We start from the raw sequence: 23,657 nt of genomic DNA, 5'->3' as shown, positions 1-23,657 counted from the left end.
AGTTCAGCTACAAACAAATCAACCTGCAGTGAGATCACCTACAAAAAAGCACCTTGTACAGAGTTCAGCTACAAACAAATTACCCTGTAGAGAGATCCGCTACAAACAAATCAACCTGTAGAAAGATCAGCTACACACAAATCAACTTATAGAGAGATCAGATACAAACAAATCACCCTGTAGAGAGATCAGCTAGAAACTAGACACAATGTAAGGAGTTCAGCTACAAGTAAATCACCCTGTAGAGAGTTCAGCTACTAGCAAAACACCCTGTAGAGAGTTCAGCAACAAAGAAACCATTATGTAGAGAGTTCAGCTGCAAACAAATCACCTTATAGAGAGTTCGGCTACAAACAAATCACCCTGTAGAGAGATCAGCTAGAAACTAGACACAATGTAAGGAGTTCAGCTACAAGCAAATCACCCTTTAGTGAGTTCAGCTACAAACAAATCAACCTGCAGTGAGATCACCTACAAAAAAGCACCTTGTACAGAGTTCAGCTACAAACAAATTACCCTGTAGAGAGATCCGCTACAAACAAATCAACCTGTAGAAAGATCAGCTACACACAAATCAACTTGTAGAGAGATCAGCTACAAACAAATCACCCTGTAGAGAGATCAGCTATAAACTAGACACAATGTAAGGAGTTCAGCTACAAGTAAATCACCCTGTAGAGAGTTCAGCTATAACAAATCAACCTGCAGAGAGATCAGCTACAAATAAATCACTTTATAGACAGTTCAGCTACAAACAAATTACCTTGTAGAGAGATCGGCTGCAAATTAATCAACCTGCAGAGAGATCAGCTACACACAAATCAACTTGTAGAGAGATCAGCTACAAACAAATCATCCTGTAGAGAGATCAGCTAGAAACTAGATACAATGCAAGGAGTTCAGCTACAAGCAAAATCACCCTTTAGTGAGTTCAGCTACAAACAAATCAACCTGCAGTGAGATCACCCACAAAAACGCACTAGTACAGAATTCAGTTACAAACATATTACCCTGTAGAGAGATCAGGTAGAAGAATTCACCTTGTAGAGAGTTCAGCAACAAAGAAACCACCATGTAGAGAGTTCAGCTGCAAACAAATCACCCAGTAAAAAGATCAGCTAGAAGAAGATACCTTGTAGAGAGTTCAGTTACAAAGAAACCATCATATAGAGAGTTCAGCTACAACCATTCACCCTGTAGAAAGATCAGCTAGAAGATGTCACCTTGTAGAGTGTTCAGTTACACAGACACCACCATGTAGAGAGTTCAGCTGCAAACAAATCACTCTGTAGAGAGTTCAGCTACAAAGAAACCGCCATGTAGAGAGATCAGCCTCATACAAACCACCTTGTAGAGAATTCAACTACAACAAATCACCCTGTAGAGAAGAAGTTACCTTGCAGAGAGTTCAGCTACAAAGAAACCATCATGTAGGGAGTTCAGCTACAAAGATACCACCATGTAGAGAGTTTAGCTGCAAACAAATCACCTGTAGAGAGTTCAGCTAAAACAAACCACACAGTAGAGAGATCAGCTGGACGAAGTCACCTTGTAGAGAGTTCAGCTACAAAGAAACCATCATGTAGACAGTTCAGCTGCAAACAAATCACCCTGTAGAGAGTTCAGCTACAAAAAAGTCACCCTGTAGAGAGTTCAGCTAGACGAAGTCACCTTATAGAGAGTTCAGCTACAAAGAAACCATCATGTGGAGAGTTCGGCTACAAAGACACCACCATGTAGAGAGTTTAGCTGCAAACAAATCACCTGTAGAGAGTTCAACTAGAAACAAAATACCTTGTAGGGAGACCAGCTAGAAGAGGTTACCTTGTAGAGAGTTCAGCTACAAAGAAACCATCCTGTATATAGTTCAGCTACATTTCAAGTCACCCAGTAGAGAGATCAGCTGCAAAAAAAATATCCTGTGGGGCGTAATGGGCATGTAATAAATATATGTATGTACTTTGTATAATTACTAATAAAATCAAAAATAATTGAAGTACTGTCATTCTTCTTTAAGTTCTTTTCTTCTTCCTGTAGTAAAGAAAAAAAACACATGGGTTAAAAAAGCCCCAAAGCCAGCCATAGGCCGGCTTTGGGGTATACAAATACAAAAAGAAATGAAATCTAATCAAAAACAGCCAAGCTGTAAAAAAAGTGTGCGGCCCTCAGAAAGGCTATGGTGAAAAAAGATGTGAAATTCAAGGTGGCGGCCAAGAAATGGCTGTGATGGTAGGTTAATGGTAAAAATTTTAATAACGACAATTCAAGTGAATTTAGTGGCACAAAAATTCACCTGAATTGTCGTTATTAAAATTTTTACCATTAACCTACCATCACAGCCATTTCTTGGCCGCCACCTTGGATTTCACATCTTTTTTCACCATAGCCTTTCTGAGGGCCGCACACTTTTTTTACAGCTTGGCTGTTTTTGATTAGATTATATTACATTGCAGGATATTCTGTACGGAATTCAGCTACAAGCAGTTAATCTGATAGACAATTCAGCTACATGTAAGTCACCCTGTAGAGAGTTCATCTAGAAACAAGTCACCCTGTATCAGCTAGAAGAAGTCACCTTGTAGAGAGTTCAGCTACAAAGAAACCATCATGTAGAGAGTTCAGCTGCAAACCAATCACAACTCAGCTACAAACAAACATGCCCTGTAAAAAGATCAGCTAGAAGAAGTTACCTTGTAGAGAGTTCAGCTACAAAGAAATCATCATGTAGAGAGTTAAGCTGCAAACAAATCACCCAGTAGAAAGTTCAGCTATGAACAGATCACCCTGTTGAGAGTTCAGTTAGGAACAAGTAATCAAGGAGAGAGATCAGCTAGAAGTATCACCTTGTAGAAAGTTCAGTTACAAACAAATCACCCTGCAGAGAGATCAGCTAGAAGAAGTCACCTTGTAGAGAGTTCAGCTATAAAGAAACCACCATGTAGAAAGTTCAGCTGCAAACAAATCCCCTGTAGAGAGTTCAGCTAGAAACAAGTCACCCTGTAGAGAGATCAGCTAGAAACAAGTCATCCTGTAGAGAGTTCAGCTAGAAGAAGTCACATTGTAGAGAGTTCAGCTACAAAGAAACTACTATGTAGAGAGTTCAGCTGCAAACAAATCACCCTGTAGAGAACTCAGCTACGAACAAATCGACCTGTAGAAAGGTCAGCTAGAAGAAGTTACCTTGTAGGGAGTTCAGCTACGAACAGATCACCCTGTAGAGAGTTCAGCTACAAACAAATCACGCTGTAGAGAGTTCAGTTACAAAGAAACCACCATGTAGAGAGTTCAGCTGCAAAAAATCAATCATTCTGTAGGGAGTTCAGCTAGAAGAAGTCACCTTGTAGAGAGTTCAGCTGCAAATAAATCACCCTGTAGAGAATTCAGCTACAAATAAATCACCCTGTAGAAAGATCAGCTAGAAGAAGTTACCTTGTAGAGAGTTCAGCTACAAAGAAACCACCATGTAGAGTGTTCAGCTGCAAACAAATCACCTGTAGAGAGTTCAGCTAGAAACAAGTCACCTTGTAGAGAGATCATCTAGAAACAAGTCACCCTGTAGAGAGTTCAGCTAGAAGTAGTCACATTGTAGAGAGTTCAGCTACAAAGAAACTACCATGTAGAGAGTTCAGCTGCAAACAAACACCCTGTAGAGAACTCAGCTACAAACAAATCGTCCTGTAGATAGATCAGCTAGAATAAGTTACCTTGTAGGGAGTTCAGCTACAAACAAATCACCCTGTAGAGAGTTCAGCTACAAAGAAATCATCATGTAGAGAGTTCAGCTGCAAACAAATCATCCTGTAGAGAGTTCAGCTATGAAAATGTCACCCTGTAGAGAGTTCAGCTAGAAGAAGTCACCTATTAGAGAGTTCAGCTACAAAGCAACCACCATGTAGAGAGTTCAGCTGCAAAAAAAATCAATCACTCTGTAGAGAGTTCAGCTAGAAGAAGTCACCTTGTAGAGAGTTCAGCTGCAAATAAATCACCCTGTAGAGAATTCAGCTACAATCAAATCACCCTGTAGCAAGATTAGCTAGAAGAAGTTACCTTGTAGAGAGTTCAGCTACAAAGAAACCACCATGTAGAGTGTTCAGCTGCAAACAAATCACCTGTAGAGAGTTCAGCTAGAAACAAGTCACCTTGTAGAGAGATCAGCTAGAAACAAGCCACCCTGTAGAGAGTTCAGCTAGAAGAAGTCACCTAATAGAGAGTTCAGCTACAAAGCAACCACCATGTAGAGAGTTCAGCTGCAAAAAAAATCAATCACTCTGTAGAGAGTTCAGCTAGAAGAAGTCACCTTGTAGAGAGTTCAGCTGCAAATAAATCACCCTGTAGAGAATTCAGCTACAATCAAATCACCCTGTAGCAAGATTAGCTAGAAGAAGTTACCTTGTAGAGAGTTCAGCTACAAAGAAACCACCATGTAGAGTGTTCAGCAGCAAACAAATCACCTGTAGAGAGTTCAGCTAGAAACAAGTCACCTTGTAGAGAGATCAGCTAGAAACAAGCCACCCTGTAGAGAGTTCAGCTAGAAGAAGTCACATTGTAGAGAGTTCAGCTACAAAGAAACTACCATGTAGAGAGTTCAGCTGCAAACAAACACCCTGTAGAGAACTCAGCTACAAACAAATCGCCCTGTAGATAGATCAGCTAGAATAAGTTACCTTGTAGAGAGTTCAGCTACAAAGAAACCACCATGTAGAGAGTTCAGCTGCAAACAAACACCCTGTAGAGAACTCAGCTACAAACAAATCACCCTGTAGATAGATCAGCTAGAATAAGTTACCTTGTAGGGAGTTCAGCTACAAAGAAATCACCCTGTAGAGAGTTCAGCTACAAACAAATCATCCTGTAGAGAGTTCAGCTATGAAAAGATCACACTGTAGAGAGTTCAGCTAGAAGAAGTCACCTTTTAGAGAGTTCAGCTACAAAGCAACCACTATGTAGAGAGTTCAGCTGCAAACACATCACCCTGTAGAGAATTCAGCTACAAACAAATCGTCCTGTAGAGAGACCAGCTAGAAACAAGTCACCCTGTAGACAGATCAGCTAGAAGAAGTTACCTTGTAGAGAGTTCAGTTGCAAACAAATCAGCCTGTACAGAGTTCAGATACAAACTAATCACAGATCAGCTGAAAACAAGTCGCATTGTAGAGAGATCAGGTAGTATAAGTTACCTTGTAGAGAGTTCAGCTACAAAGAAACCACCATGTAGAGAGTTTAGCTGCAAACAAATCACCCAGTAGAAAGTTCAGCTATGAACAGATCACCCTGTTGAGAGTTCAGTTAGAAACAAGTCATCCTGTAGAGAGATCACCTAGAAGTATCACCTTGTAGAGAGTTCGGCTACAAACAAATCACCTGTAGAGAGTTCAGCTACAAACAAATCGCCTTGTAGATAGATCAGCTAGAATAAGTTACCTTGTAGGGAGTTCAGCTACAAAGAAATCACCCTGTAGAGAGTTCAGCTACAAACAAATCATCCTGTAGAGAGTTCAGCTATGAAAAGATCACACTGTAGAGAGTTCAGCTAGAAGAAGTCACCTTTTAGAGAGTTCAGCTACAAAGCAACCACCATGTAGAGAGTTCAGCTGCAAACACATCACCCTGTAGAGAATTCAGCTACAAACAAATCGCCCTGTAGAGAGACCAGCTAGAAACAAGTCACCCTGTAGACAGATCAGCTAGAAGAAGTTACCTTGTAGAGTTCAGCTGCAAACAAATCACTCTGTAGAGAATTCAACTACAAACAGATAACCCTGCAGAGAGTTCAGCTAGAGTCAAGTCACCCTGTAGAGAGAATCCTGTAAAGAGTTCATCTACGTACAAGCAGATCACCCTGTAGAGATTTCAGCTACATTTCAAGTCACCCAGTAAAATGAGCAGCTGAAAATTATCCTGTGGGGATTAATTGACATGTAATAAATATATGCTCTCTTTTTATATTATGAACTCTTGATATATGCATTATATATATAATTTGTACATTTACTGATAAAATCAGAATGAGTTAAAGTATTTATAAAATCTGCTTCATCTTTTTCTTTTTCCTGTGGTAAAGAAAAATATATAGGTTAAAAAGCCCTAAAGCTGGCCATAGGCCGGCTTTGGGGTATACAAATACAAAAAGAAGTGAAATCTAATCAAAAACAGCTAAGCTGTACAAAAAGGAGTTCGGCCCTTGAAAAGGCTATGGTGAAAAAAGATGTGAAATCCAAGGTGGCGGCCAAGAAATGGCTGTGATGGTAGGTTAATGGTAAAAATTTTAATAACGACAATTCAGGTGAATTTTGGGCCAATTGACCAAGCGGCACCAAATTCACCTGATTTGTTGTTATTAAAATTTTTACCATTAACCTACCATCACAGCCATTTCTTGGCCGCCACCTTGGATTTCACATCTTTATTCACCATAGCCTTTTCAGGGCCGCACTCCTTTTTTTACAGCTTGGCTGTTTTTGATTAGATATATATATCCCCACTGTACATGTGCTTAAGATACCATAATGGAAATGTAGGGATATTACACTTCTTATTGTTTTTACTGTGATTTAATATCATGCACTACTCCAACTTGTTTCAGTACTTTGTATCGATGTGCTATGGTCCCTACTCTAGTTGAAAATTTCAGTTGTTTTGTGTACTTGCAATTGTTTGTCAACTTTTTGTAAATAATTATTATGCAGTACTATCGTACTGTGTGATAATAGGTAATCTAAGTAAAAATCCAAAATAAAACTGCTGAAAATTGTCTACTTGCAAAAATTATGCATGTATCACAAAGATTAGCACATACACAGTAATAATTCAGTGACTGCTAATTGAACTTAAATCAAATGTGATAATATATACACCTTTAAAACCCCCATGTGTGTCAAATTTCAGAAAACAAGTTTGAATTTTATGGGTTAAGGTCAAGTTTAGCTTTATTTTCATTCTTTATAGCTTCTTGGTTGTACCTAATCACATCACCACTGTATACACCGTATGTATATCAACAATATCATTGTGGTGGCACTTAGTTGTGCAGAGTACACACTGATGTAAGTAAAATTTTGAGTATAAAGGTGTGAACAACTAACAATGTATGTTCCTGTTTTACATACACCTGTCACAAACACTATTTATGAAAGCTAACCATAAGTACATAATTACGTATCATTAACCTGGATATGAGAAGATTCCAACTGGGTGACCATAACCAATACGAATAGCAAATCCATATGCTATTGCACTCATCACAGTAGCACAAGTGTTAACATGAGCAATTTCAGCCACACCCTCTGATACATTCACTTGTACACTATAAGCTTCAGTAACACCATTCACCATAACTGGTACCCATTGCTGTGTATCTAGTGACCTGTTCACTCCTCCTGATATCAGGTATATCATGTCAGGTTGATAATACTGTGCTAACACTATGATGTTAATATAGTGTGTGAAACCTGATTGACCTTGAAGTGTAGAAAACTGAAATTTGTTACTATACTGATTTGTGGCTGGTACTAGTGTCATCATTGGATCACCAATATCCTGATAAGCAAATACATGACTAAGCTGAACAACTAACACTTCTTTACTGGAATTAATGGCACAATACTCTTGTAGTGATAGTGCTTTGTTGACAGACTCTCCTTCACTAATATTATAAGACTCCCTTGTATTGTTACAGTAAATATCAACAACAGTGGAGTTATATGCTGCTAGTACTTTAATAGTATATGACCTTCTGGTGGCTAATGGTGCAGTATAATATACTCTACCCCATAATGTGGTGGGTGGAACTTGTTCTATTAGTTGATCACAACTAGAAGAGATTTTTGGTACATAACCACACTCATGACCACTCAACACAGATACTGGTTTGTCTGTAACAATTTTAGTTCCAGTCAAATCATCAACTGATTCAATCAACACAGTTTGGAGCTTGTTGATCACAAATGAGTACTGTATACCAGCAGTGAGATCATCTGTAGAGTTACTAACACTAATGGTGACTGGTTGTGTGACTGTCAACTTCATCATTGTGTTATCCTCTGTACCAACTACTAAAATTGAACTATTGAAAGAGCCACTTCTACCACTTGGTACAGATATCCCATAATACACATATTCATCAACACAAAAGTTTGTAATGGGTAAACAAAGAAATGTTCCAATACTAAATTCTGCCAAAGTCTGACCAATCACAGTCACCCTATCACTACTGGTCATCAGGTGAGTTCCTTTATCCTGATCATTATGTGATGATGTTATCAGAGTAGTAGGAAGATTAATGACCTCATTATCACTTGTGACATTACCACTAGTATAATATCCTATTCCTGGAGCTTCAATGAAATAGTTCACTGGTTGTGATTCAGAGGTTGTTATTATGATGGATAGTTGTTGATGGTCAAAGTTTCTGAAGAATGAAAAGTAGTAGTCTCTCTTCAAGAAATTGTGATCTACAATAATAATGTACAGAGTGACATATGTACAGTACATAGGTATCAGCAGCATGTATTCATCCTATACTACCTGAGTGTACTCATTAACTAGTATTCATTGAGTTGATGCAGAAACAAGCTGAAATATGTAACACATGCACAGTGGGAATTTGTTGGTAATACATGCACTAACAGCTATCAACTTCATGCAAAAAGAAACATACGATACATGTACTCATCATCTTTAGGCAGTATCGAGGACTAGAGAATTTTCATGATAAAGTTTATAAGACAATTCTGTGTTACGAAACATGTTTAATTAAAGAATTTGCATGTTATAATACAAAACAAAACAATGATTAATAGAATGGAGTGTTTCTGCGTACCATTTCTAAAATTTACACAATGTTGATACTTTCTCTATTCATTAAGGGATAGTGTCAACTACCTGGTTGTCTGGTTTGTGGAAGTACCGCAACAAATGCATGTTCCTCTGGCATATGTACAAAATAAAGGAAGTCATGTCTAGAGAATTACCCTTCTGGTATGCATACGTAAGTACATTACAAATAAAAAAGCCTTGTTTAGAGAATTGATATAATTGTATGCAAAAAGTTTATATACTTCTGATATTTGTTATTGCTTACCATGGCGACACACAAACATAATCAGCAACTTCAGTGAATGCTCTATTAGAGTGTGTAAACAGACTCTTTGTAGATTTCATTAGTTTACAAAACACTTCATATAGACTAATACATTTGCTCAATAATGAATAACATTAATGAAACCATACCCTAATCTAATGTGTTATACTCATCACATGTTTTACCCATTGCATTTTATGCATACATTCTACTATAAAAAAGTAAGCTGGCACTAACATAGGGGATTCTTGCAGGTCTGGTCACAATTGATCTATATTGACATCTTTCTGTGGTCAGTTACTGTAGTTGCTTCTTCAGCTAATGCAACTGAAAGCTATATAATAGTTAGACACCAAGACCAAGGGAACTAAGCGATTTAGTAACCCTGATGGCCTGAGGCTGTAGCGTCCCGAGCGCAGCGAGGGCGCTACTAAGGGCCAGGGGGATTACTAAATCGCTTAGTTCCGGTTGGTCGCAGTGTCTAACTTATTTAGACTATGGTTTAAAGTACATACCTTTATAGCCAGAGCATTAGGGTGGGGTGAAAGAGTAATGCAGAACAGCAGAACGTTTCTTCCTGAAGTCCTTACAGCGCCCACAAAATTAATTATTCGACCGGTAACCAGAGTAACAGCTAGAGCTATAGTAGATATGCCGCTTAGTCTACTATTTCTCCAGAATTATTTGCAGAACACGGAGAAGAATTGTATTACAGTATTATCAAGTACTCCAGTGTACCTTTCGTGTTATAATTATTTTTCACGTACAAAATTGCCTGAGGCCGGGTTACTAAATGAACATGTGTAGGTGACTAAATGAGCATGTCAGGTGACTAAGTGATTTAGTAACCCTCTAAATGAGCTATATCATAGTCTAAATAACTGTAAACTTTATTCACAACTTTGACATTAAAAAAAAATCCGTAAATTTTTTAAAGCTCTTGTTTCACTAGAAAGGAAGGTGCTAAAGGAAAAACCTTGGTAGTATCATGTTCCTCAAAGCAAGAGGAGTTTGATAATCTTTGTTTCATGTCAGTACTATCAAGATATCAGCATTAGCCTGTCTCACATTGGACAAGTGGTTCTTTGATGTTTTTGCTTTTTCCCTGGTCATAGGAAGAACTGAGGAGAAAAATCTACCCAGCAATGGATTAACCTGTTCATGGAGAATGTGATGATGTAGGTTTCATTTTTGTAGAGGACTGCATTCATAAGATATGACCATTTAATTAAGCACCTGTAGTTTAATTTTCCTATTGTCACTGTACAAATCTATCTTTCTGTTGTTACCATTTGTAGCACTGTAACTTCGAAAGTTCTTAGCTTCTAGAACTGAAGCTTTGGATTACCATTCCTTTTGACTATCTAGGTAAAGAAAATGCAATAAACTGGAATTCAACATGTGGGAATTTTGCAGATCCAGTCACAAACGATTTTAAATGACATTAATTGTAATGAAGTTTAATGTAGTTAATGTTACACTCAAACAATCATGCTATACATCAGCAGTACAAATTAATGGGCTAGTAGGCAGGAGTCTATTACACTTTTAGAGCTTTCAATTATTCTTTCTAACAATTCTTTTTAAATTCACCAATCATTTCCAAAATTATTCCTGGAAGTTTTGTAAACCAGCATATTGATGAATTTTTTTACATACGTGACTGCTATATTAGAATTATGTGACTGTTCTCTTTGAGTATCTCAATCTTTTATTTATGCTTGCACTGTTTCAGTGTTGTACCCAAAAGATTTTTTGCATTACACTAGATGAACATGTTATGCTTCAACACATGCATCTATGAAGTTATTACCAAATTAATGTCAGTCATTAAATAAAGAGCCCCAAACAATCGGCCATTTGTTTCAAGCTGATATTGTTCACTTGTCAACCTCTGTCCAATGATGGTCGTTGTTTTGGTAGTTGCACAGGGTTCCATGGTTCTCCTATACAATTTTGTAACAGGACCATTGGTATGATCAGCCACAAATTGTGACTGGATTTGCAAAAATGTACCTTTTCTACACATTTTACGTACCAGCAAACAAAATGATGTAGCGCTTGACTCTGTTTACTGATTAGTTTGTTCTTAGTGTCAAAATGCAACCAGATACTGTAGCTACACTCATCGAAAATTTCAGGCAATTATACACCATGATCACAACTTTATGAAGCTTCAAAGTTCAAAAAATGGGTCACAATTTGTGTGGAGAAAAAGTACCTTTTCACAAATCCAGTCACAACTGGTGCTCCCAATTGCATGAGGCTTGGGGGCGAAATACCTGGGGGTTTCCAACTTTAACGTCACAGAAATTTCCACCAAGCCGTACATACATAGGAACCCCACACTGTAACTAATAACCAGAACACTGATCCCTGCATTGATAAAAAGAGATAGGACATAACCTATAAGAATGAAGTATTGTGCATGATTATGTAAAAGAGGATTCAAGAACCTGAGTCCCAGGTGGTAAATATCCATTCCTCACTAGGCCACCGAGAGTAGGCAATGAAGTATCTATCCTTATCAAAAGGGCATCATGAACTAGCTGGGCCACGGACGGAAAACAATAAACGAGAGTGTTGCAACTATTCATGTACTGTGCATATAACGGAGAATTGGTTTGATGAGGGGGTTAATGCAGTGAAGACAGGAAATCCTGTGTATTGCTTTGTAAGCACTGTGCAATAATTTCAATGGTGGACAGTTCATCCTGTGTATTGTGCGTGTTCGTATCCCAGTCAAAAAAGATATATAGGAATGGTTCAGTCCTTATCTGTCGTGTGTCTTTGTATCAATGTGGTACACGTATTAGAACAATATACTAGCAATGTACTCCTCAGTAAAAGGTATAAACCCGACGTTTAGTAACATTATTTAGAGACATAGTGTATGTGATAGTGTATGTGATATTTTAAGCAGCCTGCTACAGAGAATGTACTGAAACAGTGGTGACTGTCAACTGTGTCTGTCTGAATAATAACGGAAACTTAAAACAACTACACCTTTATAGGGTACGACCAATTGTGCTGAGATCTACTTGAGGTTGTACTCGGTGCCACTCTGTATTATGTACACGTTGATGACGAATACTCTGTAACATTAACTGTGTGCAGCAGTGTTACAGCCTTTTCCTGTTAGCATTGCATATTGTTAAATAGTAGCACATAATGTGTCTATTGTTGACTATATATACTTTGCATTCTACATTGGGAGTACACACGCAAGTTGGAGTGCTAGGTAGGCTGCTCAATGACAAAAGAAAAATAAAATGAAGGCCCTGCCAATGTCAGCTAACTACTGGAACACACACTGCTTGCTAAATAAAATTCTTTACTAACCAACTTCGTCTTTTTTAAATTATTTTAACTTTAATTTTTACTCAGTGAAATGACTCACTACAACTGTACTCCACACAAATAAAATGATGGTCATGCCAGTGCCAGCCCACTACTGGAACACACATCACTAGCTTAATATTCTTTACTAACCAACACTTTACCCACTCAGTGAACCAACTCACCGGCACCTGTACTACACACTATTTGTGCTATGAAGGCACACACAGGGGTGCTACAAAGGTGTACGTGTGTTCCCTGGTGAACCATAACAATGCAAAGGCCCCGAGACCAAGCAGTGTTAACTTATAAATGGGCCCTTTGGGCACCTAAGGAAGAGTATGTTGTAGTACCTACAATATCTATCGAGTCTACTGTTTGATGTCATTTATACTGAGCCCGGCTAAAGTCATACAGCCATAGATAGCTGAATACACACTACTGCAGCAAGCCACACTTCCAGAATCATACACACTACATTGTTATACAAGAAGTACTATAATCATATTTGAAGTACCCTCCCATTATTAGACCACTGACAATGCTCCACCAGTGGCATTATCATTAGCCATGCAATCTTAAGACCAATGCATATGAATAATCCAAAATCACCTTAACACATATATTCATAAAGACAATTTCAATCAACTACTCTAACAGAGTACCGTATATGACCGTATAGAAGCCCAGGAGTTTATTTCCTATAAATCATTTTTGACCCGGCGTTTAAACGAGACCGGCGTTAATTTGGACCCAGGCATTTATTTCTTACTAATCTCTCGTTGAGAATGATAGGTGCCAGTACAAGTACCTACGAAATATGAAATCCATAGCCCATCACATACATAAACCCATTTGGACTCCTCTGCTGGGTGAAACATTGGAAGTCGGGCGGAAAGATGACAATGACCACAATAAATACGCTATGGCCATCACCAGAAGAGAAGGCATAGTCGAACAAGACAAGATATCATAAGACTGGTAATGAGACATCACTATATAGTTAGTAGCTGACATGAGTTTAGAACCCCTTTCAGTGCATATCATTAGCACCCTGGAATTTAAATGAGCCCCGGCATTTATTATGACAGTCCCCTAGCTGTACCCGGCATATATTTGAGCCCCTGCGTGTATTTGAGCCCACGGTCATATACGGTATATGTTTACTCATACGTAGATGAATAGTTTGGATTGAAATTGTACACTAGCCCATACGGTACACATGCACATACCGACCCCACTGTCCGTACCCTAATGCAAATGACCATTGTTACATTTATTGTGATATTATACCATTACTGTGATTCAGTGGTGAATCAATATAATCAATATAACCAGTTGGAGAGTACAGGGATTTTATTTTATTTTTTTGTGAAAGGAGAGAGGAAGGGATAAGCTGCTCCATAACAAAAGAAAATTAATATGAGGGCCATGCCAGAGCCAGCCAACTACTGGAACGCACACAACTTACTTGATATTCCTTACTTACTAATTTGTTTCCCCTCAGTGAACCAACTCACTGGCATCTATACTACACACAGGTAATATATGGGCTAAGCCATTGCCAGCCAACCACAGGAACATAAACCACTTGCTTAATAGTCTTCACTCACCAACATTTTCTCCCCTCAGCGAGCCAACTCGCTGACACTTGTACTACACATTATTTAATGCTACGAAGGTAAATTGTAATTGTTAACCTCAGTAGGAAATGATTAGTACCATATACAGTGCGACTGCTCTATTAAAATCAGTGCTAGTCATACAGTATTAACTTTGCTCACCCAGCCCCATCGTATTTGTGTATTAACCACAACAGGCACATCCGGCTTAGTACCTAACTAAATGATAGCACAATTCTCAAATCAGAGCATTGTGGCCATGCCCCACTTTCAAAAATAGGCAAAATTTATTCTTTCCAAAACTGGTGTCAAATAGGCATATTAAAATTTGCCAAAGGTGGCATCTCAACATACCTGGTAGTACAGAAGTCAGGACAACCCTCTGCATGCCTACACCGAATATCCCCCAAACGCGTGGGGCATTTCATGTGGGATATCGTGGCTTTTACTGCAAACAAACAACGCATTGGTTTGCTGGCATACATGCAAGTCGTGCACAACAATACATGGAAAGAACTCTCCGGGCAGACGTTAAGGCAATCGGTTAGTCCGTTGTCCAAATATTGAACTACTTCATCTCCCACTTACCACATGTACAATCCTGCTCACTACGTAGTGGTACAAACAATATCCAAACCAGACTAAAATACTTAGCCCCATCATTGGTCCTTTCTTCCTTTTCATCATCATCAATAAGACCGACTTTTTGTACCACCTGGTCACCCATTAGAATGACCCATACACGTGGTATCAGGACAACTACCTGAGGATTGGAAACTGGCAAATGTAACTCCCATTTTCAAAAATTGGCTAAGAAACCTGCCTAACAACTATCGCCCAATCAGTCTAACTTCTCAAGCTTGTAAAGTATTAGAGTCAATCATTCGAGACCAAAAGATTGATTTTTTATCTTACAAAAACATTTTTTCCATCCAACAACATGGATTCACTTACCAGAAATCCTGTTTCACCAACCTGCTTGAAACATTTGAAGATTGGACAACATCTATTGAATTGGTTTATAACATTGATGTAGTATTTCTTGACTTTAAAAAAGCCTGAGACAGTGTTGCCCATCAAAGGTTGTTAATCAAATTAAGGGGTTATGGTATAACAAATGATTTTTTAAATTGGATCAGTAGTTTTCTGTGCCGTTGACACCAAAGAGTTGTTGTAAATGGCAAGAAATCTAAGTGGTACTGGTGTTTCTCAAGGCTCATTTTGGACCTCTATTATTTATTTTATACTTTAATGATATCTAATCAAAAACAGCCAAGCTGTAAAAAAAGGTGTGGCCCTGAGAAAGGCCATGATGAAAAAAGATGTGAAATCCAAGGTGGCGGCCAAGAAATGGCTGTGATGGTAGGTTAATGGTAAAAAATTTAATAACGTCAATTCAGGTGAATTTGGTGCCGCTTGGTCTTGGCACAAAATTCACCTGAATTGTCGTTATTAAAATTTTTACCATTAACCTACCATCACAACCATTTCTTGACCGCCACCTTGGATTTCACATCTTTTTTCACCGGCCACACCTTTTTTTACAGCTTGTCTGTTTTTGATTAGATATCACTTTTATTTGTATTTGTATACTACAAAGCCGGCCTATGGCTGGCTTTGGAGCTTTTTCAACCCATGTGTTTTTTTCTTTACCATAGCAAGAAGAAAAGAACTTAAAGAGGATTTTTGATTTTATTAGTAATTATACAAATTATATATATATATATATTTATTACATGCCAATTATTCCCCACAGGACATTTTTGCAGCTGATTTCTTTACTGGGTGACTTGAAATGTAGCTGAACTATCTACAGGATGGTTTCTTTGTAGCTGAACTCTCTACAAGGTGACCTCTACTAGCTGATCTCTCTACAGGGTGATTTGTTTCTAGCTGAACTCTCTACAGGTGATTTGTTTGCAGCTAAACTCTCTACAAGGTGGTTTCTTTGTAGCTGAACTCTCTACATCATGGTTTCTTTGTAGCTGAACTCTCTACATGGTGACTTCTTCTAGCTGAATTCTCTACAGAGTGATTTTTTTGCAGCTGAACTCTCAGAGTCTACATGATAGTTTCTTTGTACCTGAACTCTCTACAAGGTGACTTCTTCTAGCTGATCCCTCTACAGGGTGATTTGTTTGCAGCTGAACTCTTTATGTGGTGGTTTCTTTGTAGCTGAACTCTCTACAAGGTTACCTCTTCTAGCTAATCTCTCTACAGGGTGATTTGTTTCTAGCTGAACTCTCTACAGGTGATTTGTTTGCAGCTAAACTCTCTACAAGGTGGTTTCTTTGTAGCTGAACTCTCTACATCATGGTTTCTTTGTAGCTGAACTCTCTACATGGTGACTTCTTCTAGCTGAATTCTCTACGGAGTGATTTTTTTGCAGCTGAACTCTCAGAGTCTACATGATAGTTTCTTTGTACCTGAACTCTCTACAAGGTGACTTCTTCTAGCTGATCCCTCTACAGGGTGATTTGTTTGCAGCTGAACTCTTTATGTGGTGGTTTCTTTGTAGCTGAACTCTCTACAAGGTTACCTCTTCTAGCTGATCTCTCTACAGGGTGATTTGTTTCTAGCTGAACTCTCTACAGGTGATTTGATTGCAGCTAAACTCTCTACATTATTTCTTCAGAATGATCTGGACAAACTCTGTGATTGGGCAAAGAATGGTTATTGCGTTTCAATATTGTTAAGTGTAAGCACTTAAAGTATGGAAATAATGCCTCACCTTATGAATACTATATGAATGTTGAAGGGACAAATACTAAACTTAGTATAGCATCATCCGAAAAGTACCTGGGAGTATGGATAACATCTAAGCCAAATTTCACACCACAATGAGACAAAGAATCAGCTAAAGCTATGCAATCCCTTGGAATAATAAAGAGACTACTATATGAGACATACGTTTGCCCACAGCTAGATACTGTGTCCCAATTTGGAACCCATTTTTAGCACAAAACATCAACAAACTAGAACAGATACTGCAGAGAGCCACTAAGTTAGTTCCAGAATTAGCACAACTACCATATGGAACAAGATTACAACACTTTGACTTACTTTCCTTGTATTGTAGAAGACAAAGAGGCGATTTAATAGATGTATATAAAATAGTTAACTATTTGTATAGTTTCACCAGGCCCATTCTTCACCAGTGTCGACAGTATTACTAGAGGACATCATCAGAAAATATTTAAGCACCACTCCAGGATCAACCCAAGATTATATTTCTTTACTAACCGTATTGTAAATCAGTGGAATTCCCTCCCCTATATGTGCTCGTGTCAGATAGTTTAAATAAGTTTAAGAACAATTCAGATAATTGGCTGGCATCAAATTGGATATGGACAGACTAAAAGGCCCTCGGCCTATTAACTTTAAGTTACTGGAATGATTGTACATTGTCCATAATTTAATAATATTGATACTAATACTAATACTAATTATCTTACGCATGCGTTCATAATGTTTTCTAATTAATATCTATTGTTCTATACTACATCTACACTGTAGCATTGTGATGCAGGTGTGCTACGTACCTATCCAATGTAGGATAGCTACCATGTGTTACTACAATGCCCAAACACACACAAATTATCTCACTCCATTAACTTTTTTACAAAAGTTAAACTCCATTAAAATATCTATACGTATAATATGACAGCTCTCAGAGACAATCATGTAGTCCACCTCAACTACCTGCCTAAATTCCACCTGGCAATTTTGTGATAACTACAATGCATGACCGGTGCAGCCAACATGGGTACCATCGGTGAAAATGTAATATGCCACCACAGCCAGTCCGCTGTGCTTGAAAAGCCATCAGTAGCAAAGAGAATTTTTTTAAGCAAATTGTCATTTAGCATATAATTGACTTGAACAGTGAAAATCTACTGAGTACTCATTGAGATCACATGACCCAGCTCAAAGCCTCATAGTCCCTACTCCTCCCCTTCCACCATAAAAAAAGAAGAAAGAAAAAAAAAGAATAAACTCCAACTGGCTATATTGATCCACCATTTAATCACAATGATGGTATGTATTTTCTATGTGTGCAGTATCATAAAAAAACAAAAGCATAAACAATGGTGATGTGCATCAAGGTACAGGCATCAGGGTCAGTATGTGCAGTTGAATATTTGTGAGCATAATAGTTACCATCCAATATACGTACATGTTCTATCAGGGTAAACGAATGTTCTATTAGAGGAGTTGATTCAAATTGTCTTTATGAATATATTAAAGTAATTTTTTTTCAACTAACTCATATGCCTTGGTCTTTACAATGCATAACAAATTGACCGTCTCAGCAAAAACCCGACTTGTTTGCACAACTAAAAATTTTTTTTATTCACTCAACAATATCAGCAGTGTCCAAGGAATGGACCACCAAAGTTTCAGCCTTCTGTGGCGTGTAGCTTTGGAATTATAGCGATAGACAGTAGGAAGAGCAAGGTAATCGATTTGTACACTGACTATACTGAAAATAAACTATAGGCGCTTACATCCGTAGTCATAACTTCCGTTTGAATTAGTCTATAACATTGCAATTTGGCTTAAAACGTTCACCATAGATCAGCACATCAGCCAAGATATAGTATTAGCCCTGTAGATACTTGCGCATATGGATATAAAGACGGTTTGATAGAAGAAACGCTGACAATCTTGTTTATGTTTACCGCATCATAAACAAAAGCACGTGACACGCATACCGTTGGATCGGAGAAACGAAACAAAGATTTTCCAATTCTCCATGAACAGGCAAATAAAATGTACACTTTTTCATAAAACCATGAAACTTTCTACATAAATGGCACTCCTCAATACATGCATTTTTAGATATAGTGCCATTGCATATTTGACTTTTGGTGACCTTTACGGCCATTTTTGTACTGAAATTAATCATTCTTGTCTTTAACTTCCTGAGGCAGTAATTAACTTGTTAAAATATGGTACCAAAATAGAGATCTTGCTGATAGAAACAACTTGGTTTTTATTTGAAGTCAATAGGTGAATCCATTACAAAGTTATGATCATTTTTACTAGCTGCTAAATCTGATAAATTTACCTGCCCTTGAGGTGTGAATTACCTGTGGGCAGATAATTATGCATAAATTTATCAAATTTTGCAGCTAGTAAAAATGATCATAACTTTGTAATGAGTTCACCTATTACTTCAATTAAAAACTAAATTGTTTCTATCAACAAGATCTTTATTTTGGTACCATGTTTTAACAAGTTAATTAATGCCTCGGGGAGTTAAAGACAAAAATGATCAACTTTCTGCACAAAAATGATCAATTTTCTGCACAAAAATGACCGTAAAGGTCACCAAAGGTCAACTCAGTGATGGCACTATATCTAAAATTACATGTCATGAGGAATACTATTTATGTGGAAAGTTTCATGGGTTTATGAAAAAGTACACAATATTGCCAATTTTGTAGCTGCATTGCTATACTATTGTAAACAATGTAGTGCATATGATTCTGGAAGTGTGACTTGCTACAGTAGCATGTATTAGCTATCTATGAGTGTATGCCTTGAGCCGGATTTAGCATAAATAACATCAAACAACAGTCTCAAAAGATACAGTATGGTGAATTTGGAGCCAAGACCAATTGGCACCAAATTCACCTGAATTGTTGTTATTAAAATTTTTACCATTAACCTACCATCACAGCCATTTCTTGGCCGCCACCTTGGATTTCACATCTTTTTCATTATAGCCTTTTCAAAGGGCCGCACTCCTTTTTTTACAGCTTGGCTGTTTTTGATAAGATTTCACTTCTTTGTGTATTTGTATACCCCAAAGCCGGCCTATGGCCAGCTTTGGGGATTTTTAACCTATATATTTTTCTTTACCACAGGAAAAGGAAAAAGATGAAGCAGATTTTATAAATACTTTAACTCATTCTGATTTTATCAGTAAATGTACAAATTATATATATAATGCATATATCAAGAGTTCATTATATTATGAACTCTTGTATATATTTATTACATGTCAATTAATCCCCACAGGATAATTTACAGCTGATCTCTCTACTGGGTGGCTTGAAATGTAGCTGAACTCTCTACAGGGTGATCTGCTTGTGCGTAGATGAACTCTTTACAGGATTCTATCTACAGGGTGACTTGACTCTAGCTGAACTCTCTGCAGGATTATCTATTTGTAGTTGAATTCTCTACAGGGTGGTTTGTTTGCAGCTGAACTCTCTACAAGGTAACTTCTTCTAGCTGATCTGTCTACAGGGTGACTTGTTTCTAGCTGGTCTCTCTACAGGGGATTTGTTTGTAGCTGAATTCTCTACAGGGTGATTTGTTTGCAGTTGAACTCTCTACATGGTGGTTGCTTTGTAGCTGAACTCTCTAAAAGGTGACTTCTTATAGCTGAACTCTCTACAGGGTGATCTTTTCATAGCTGAACTCTCTACAGGATGATTTGTTTGCAGCTGAACTCTCTACATGATGATTTCTTTGTAGCTGAACTCTCTATAGGTGATTTGTTTGCAGCTGAAATCCCTACAGGTGATTTGTTTGTAGCTGAACTCTATACAAGGTGATACTTCTAGGTGATCTCTCTACAGGATGACTTGTTTCTAACTGAACTCTCAACAGGGTGATATGTTCATAGCTGAATTTTCTACTGGGTGATTTGTTTGCAGCTGAACTCTCTACATGGTCGTTTCTTTGTAGCTGAACTCTCTACAAGGTAACTTCTTCTAGCTGATCTCTCTACAAGATGACTTGTTTGTAGCTGAAATTTCTACAAGGTGATACTTCTAGGTGATCTCTGTACATAATGACATGTTTCTAACTGAACTCTCAACAGGGTGATCTGTTCATAGCTGAACTTTCTACTGGGTGATTTGTTTGCAGCTGAACTCTCTACATGGTGGTTTCTTTGTAGCTGAATTCTCTACAAGGTAACTTCATTTAGCTGAACACAGGAATAACGCACCTTGATTGCGGACAACGTACCAAGGGGATTAGACACCGCGTAGTGGGAGCAGACGGTTGAGATGCGGTTATCCGCGTAGGCGTACGCGGACTACTGTTAGTACCCCGTTTGGGACCACTTGTACGCGGATGTACGCGTCTCACCCGTGAAGAAATCCGTACGGTGCCATCAATAAACCGCCTAGTTCTCCGTAAGCACCTATCCGGTGTCCGCCAATGAGCCTAAAGGGTCACGCAGGATCCTACGTGCGGGCCGCTGTGTCCGATAATGAATTCAGTTTTTGTCACGTGAGAGCATAATTTAAAATGCATAAAATTCCACAATAAAAATAAAAATGTCTTGTTCATTCTTTTACACAACATTCTTAGCTCCATGCATTCCAACGTTCCAGTTCTGTCAATAACAAAAGTAAGATAATGCAGCTACACACTACACATGTACCTTGCATAACTGTTCGAAGCAAAGCAAGTTCAACCTGAAGAAAAACATACATTACAGTGTATCACAAACTGCACATTACTATACACTAACCTAGCACATGCCAAAGTACCAGATGTGAACACTACTTGTGTGAATAGTTCTTTGTTGCAAACACGACAACACCTGGAAAAAGCCTATACATAATGGAAAGAAAATAGTTACACACTATCAGCACGTACCATAGTCACGTGTCCATCAGCTACCACTGTTTACAAGTTGACTTTGACGTTAGCAGAAAGTTGAATATCCATTAGAGGTTTCTGGGTAAGGTAAAGAGTTTGTTTTGTGGTTGATGTCTGCCATCACGTGCCAGAGGGGTCATCATACTGCTACGATCAGCTTGCAACAATCTGGCTTCCAAAGACTGGCTTAATGCCATAGGATTCTGTTAACAGTCTCTGGTGTTTCAGTTATTAAGTACTTGACAGCTTATTGCAAGTAGTGGCAAGGAAATTCCATTGAGATACTAATGCTGTAAAATATCTTGTAGGAAATCCTAAAAGATAAAGGCAAAATCATTTGATAGCACTGAACTACTGTTGGAAAGCTGGCTAGACAACTGGTACACAGAGAAACACATTAAATTATATCAAGCTACACTAAAACAAGTCTTACCATGAATTTGAATAGTAGGTAACTAAAATCCTTACGACAGCCAAACAGCCCATGGTACGATTGCATCCCAGCAACATAGCAGATATTGGGTTGAAATCATCCACTAAGGGCACGGTCCAATAAACTGCGACTACACTACAAAACAGCCATGGCTTACCAACCAAAACACAACTATACTTACCAAAGAGTACATACCATCACACAGCTTAGTGTTCTAACAGAAGAAAGCAGACTAGGACGGTAGTTCTCTCTACCCGGAATGTCTGTTATAATACATAAAACAGTAATTAAAAACAATACGTATTTCACTGTATCGATTGGCGAAAACAATCTGAGGTGTTTGACACGATGGTATCCTTCACATCTAGATCTGCTCAGTCAAGCGCCATTACGTCTCAGCTGCCAAGCACCCGAAAACCCCCCAAATTCCATGAAAGTATCGTCGCAATCATTGGTATTGAGTAGCGCCAATGTTGCGCCATGTTTAACCCTAGTTTTCTTCAACAATCCGGCTGCGTTAGACTGCTTAGCGTCAGTATCCAATCACTTCCGTCAAAAAGAAACCGCACGTGATTTTGATGATCAAAGATGGTTTGTTGTGCGCACGCCTCCACCAGTTAAAAGGTGCGCATCTGTTAAAATAATTCCAGAACAATCTTTAGACCTCGTGTGGTACCTATCATTCTGCTACTGTATTGTGTTCAAGTATTGGACGATAAACGGAAGAAACAACCGTCTCTTCGTTACTGACGTACTGAGCTAGCGGCTAACATGTAGCTATCCTCAGAGTGACTGACACATCCGACGAGATATCCTGTTAGATAGTATACTCTCCGTACCCTCACTAGAAAACAAAATGGTGAGCCGACCTGTAACCCACATCGTAATTCCATATATGTATCTGTAAAGCAATGAAGAAAATAGGCCACTTCAAAGACGTTCTATGTTTGATAATCGCTGTCAATATACAAATTAACTTTGTACTCATGGTTTTTAGCTTTCAAGATATCTCATTTTATGTTATTACTGCTCACAGTTATATAAACTGCAAGCTTTAGCTCTATACTCATGATTTTCAGCCATCAAGATGTCCCATCTTTTGTTGGCAAGTCCTGTCAAGATGTCCCATCTTTAGACAGGAAAAATAAGTGGGTACGTAGCTGTTTATCAATATCAGTGTTATTACGGTGTTCGCAGTTTCAAAGCCGTACAAGCTTTAGCGCTGTACTCCTGATTTTCAGCCATCAAGATGTCCCATCTTTTTGTTGGCAAGTCCTGTCAAGATGTCCCATCTTTAGGCAGGAAAAATCAGTGGGTACGTAACTGTTTATCAATGTCAATGCATTACGATGTTCACAGCTTCAAAGCCGTACAAGCTTTAGCTCTGTACTCATGATTTTCAGCCATCAAGATGTCCCATCTTTTGTTGGCAAGTCCTGTCAAGATGTCCCATCTTTAGGCAGGAAAAATCAGTGAGCACGTAGCTGTTTATCAATATCAGTGTTATTATGGTGTTCGCAGTTTCAAAGCCGTACAAGCTTTAGCTCTGTACTCA

At 38.3% G+C, this 23,657-nt stretch overlaps 1 protein-coding gene and 1 long non-coding RNA gene across 8 annotated transcripts in view; both read right to left on the bottom strand.

Annotated features, from left to right (window-relative positions):
- LOC136254635 (fasciclin-2-like) overlaps positions 1-23,657 on the bottom strand; it is a 372,927-nt gene that overhangs the window by 299,681 nt on the left and 49,589 nt on the right. The window lies entirely within an intron of this gene.
- Positions 21,271-22,899, bottom strand: LOC136254645 (uncharacterized). Of its 7 annotated transcripts, none has more exons than XR_010700598.1 (5): positions 22,412-22,899; positions 22,284-22,365; positions 22,103-22,237; positions 21,449-21,983; positions 21,271-21,400 (listed from the first exon to the last, which is right to left on the bottom strand). It is a non-coding gene; the product is annotated as an uncharacterized lncRNA (long non-coding RNA). The 7 variants fall into 7 exon arrangements; XR_010700600.1 differs by having other exon boundaries at positions 21,449-21,482; positions 21,539-21,983; positions 22,284-22,426; XR_010700603.1 differs by having other exon boundaries at positions 21,449-21,621; positions 21,667-21,983; positions 22,284-22,426.

This window comes from Dysidea avara, chromosome 4 (genome assembly GCF_963678975.1).
Source record: "Dysidea avara chromosome 4, odDysAvar1.4, whole genome shotgun sequence".
Lineage (NCBI taxonomy): Eukaryota > Metazoa > Porifera > Demospongiae > Dictyoceratida > Dysideidae > Dysidea > Dysidea avara.
Note: the sequence above shows the minus strand (reverse complement) of the source record. Positions and strands in the feature narration are given on the sequence as shown.